At 36.0% G+C, this 2,514-nt stretch overlaps 1 pseudogene; it reads right to left on the bottom strand.

Moving 5' to 3' along the window:
- Positions 1 to 1,310: 1,310 nt before the first annotated feature.
- On the bottom strand, positions 1,311 to 1,407 carry LOC122099087 (annotated as a pseudogene).
- Positions 1,408 to 2,514: the final 1,107 nt, after the last annotated feature.

The following is a 2,514-nucleotide window of genomic DNA, read 5'->3' as shown; positions in this document are numbered from 1 at the left end:
TTGAGAAGCCTACAGTGGACACTTAGACATTGTCAGTGTGTTGGTGTCTCAAGCGGCACATACAATAATTGTAGATGACTGGACACCCCTGCACAGTGCATATACGTGGAATAATACCAGAGTGGCTTCTTTCTTACTTCATTATGATACAGATACCAATGCCTAAACTAAAGGCCTCTTGACCCCGTTGTATCTTGCTGCTGAGACTTGAGATAGCAAAGATACGCTGGATCTCCTTCTGTTGAACCATTATATAAAACCAGGCCTGAAGAACAACATAGAAGAAACTGCATTTGATATTGCCAAAAGGATAAGTATGTGTCATTCCCTCTATGAAGTTCTGGAGGGCTGTACAAATTGTTCAACTAAGTCCTAATGTTCGGGTTAAGTTTCTTAAATTTCAAAAATGCAAGTCCATCTTTTGTGTCCCTACAAAATATTTTCACAAAACAAATAAGAGCAATATCTTTTTTTTTTTTTTTTTGGTCTGTCATGGGGCTTGAACTCTGGGCCTGGGAGCTATCCCTCTGCTCTTCAGCTCAAGGTGAGCACTCTACCCCTTGAGCCACAGCTCCACTTCCAGTTTTCTAGTGGTTTATTGGAGATAAGAGTACCACAGACTTCCCTTTCCAGGCTGGCTTTGAACAATGATTCTCAGATCTCAGCCTCCTGTGTAGCTAGGATTATGGGCATGAGCCACCAGTGCCCGGCAACACCAATATTTTACTGTAAAAATTCATGGATTCCGCGGAATTCTTCCAAATGAATTGCCTGCATTGGATGTCAAAATGTATTCAATAGTTTTTGTATACATGTATAATGATTTCTTCAGAATTTGTGATTTTTTAATCAGAAATAATTTTAACTTACCTGTTGAAATGAGTAGTACAGAAAGTAAAATATTTCTGGTGCTTGTCTGAAAAAGTATATTTTAAGATATTCTATATTCTATGTTTGCATAATGTTCATAATTTATTTTATTTTCTCCTAGATATACTTTGAATTCTACATTACTTTATAATATATAGGTTAATTAATGTGTCCTTTCCGATTGCATTCCATATAAAAACAGTTTGATTCCTTATTTTTTCTAGGTCTTTATTTTTCTTTGGGATAAAATGACAATGTTGTCTAATTTGAAGTTTTGTAAATTTTATGCTATGTAAACGCCTTTCTGAGCTGAAGATTTAATACATTGATGTCAAACTAAATTTAATTATATGAATTACGTGTATTGTTACACTTGTAATTTTGTAATTTTGTAATCAACCTTTTAATAACTGTTTTTCATTTCTTGCATCTGAAGAATGAAAAATATGGAATACTTCTCAAATTTTCATATTATCCTTTTGCAAGTGCCATGTTAATCTCTGTATTGTAATTTGAGTATACGTGTTGCTGATGCATGTAGTATCCTCTAAATTTAAGTTGTTAATGATGCAATGTTTATACAGGCTTATATCTATGGGTGCCTACTTGTAACAAGGAAACCTTCTTGTTCCTAACAATGCTATCGATCTTATTTCCCTAAAATTCTGTGAATATTGGAAAAATTATATTGATCAGTCGATTGTTCACATTTGCAAATTTTTTTTGTCAATGACTATCAAGTCTTTTTATTTGGAATTTTATCGTACTCTCAATTATTTATAGATAGGTCTAAAGGTGATGGCTTTTTCAAGTACTTATTTATCCAACTGAATTAGCTTTGTGGACCTAATGAATTCAAAGTAAGCATTGCTTAAGAGCTACTTCTAAACTTCTTCAGCTGACATTTTCCCAAATGAGGTATTACTGGTACAAATGTCTACATGAGCCTTTACCCTTCTTCCATGTGGGAACAGACCAACCAGAATATCTTACCCTGAAAACGTAAATTGTCTTACTTGAACAAAACTAATCTTGGTTACAAGGGATGATAGAGAGATGAACAGTTCAAACAGAACTGTTCAGACTAGAAGGTATTTTATCAAAATATAATTTTTATTATACCTTCCATTTCAACAGTAACTAAAGCCAAGAAGGTGAAAAAATTGTTCATATGCATGATTACTTAATGTCCTGGATTGTCTACCATCCAACCAGGCAGGAACTTACACTACTGCCTTTTTTTTTTTTTTTGTCGGTCGTGGGGCTTGAACTCTGGGCCTGGGTGCTGTCCCTCAGCTCTTCAGCTCAAGGCGAGCGCTCTACCACTTGAGCTACAGCGCCACTTCCGGTTTTCTGGTGGTTTATTGGAGATAGGAGTCTCACGGTCTTCCTTGCCCGGGCTGGCTTTGAACTGCGATCCTCAGATCTCAGCCTCCTGAGTAGCTAGGATTACAGGCGTGAGCCACCAGCGCAAAGCCACTACTGCCTTTTTATCACCAAATATTTTCATAGTTGCAGGAGATGTCCATATGTTTCTCCTCATTATTAGGCATTAAATTGATAATGTTTTAATCACAGTGTTTCCCCTTGCCTACATGCTGTAAATCTACAAATGGTAAAGCTTTAGGTCTAACTCTATCAAAC

Source organism: Dipodomys spectabilis, unplaced genomic scaffold (genome assembly GCF_019054845.1).
Source record: "Dipodomys spectabilis isolate Male_0828 unplaced genomic scaffold, ASM1905484v1 ptg000502l, whole genome shotgun sequence".
NCBI lineage: Eukaryota > Metazoa > Chordata > Mammalia > Rodentia > Heteromyidae > Dipodomys > Dipodomys spectabilis.
Note: the sequence above shows the minus strand (reverse complement) of the source record. Positions and strands in the feature narration are given on the sequence as shown.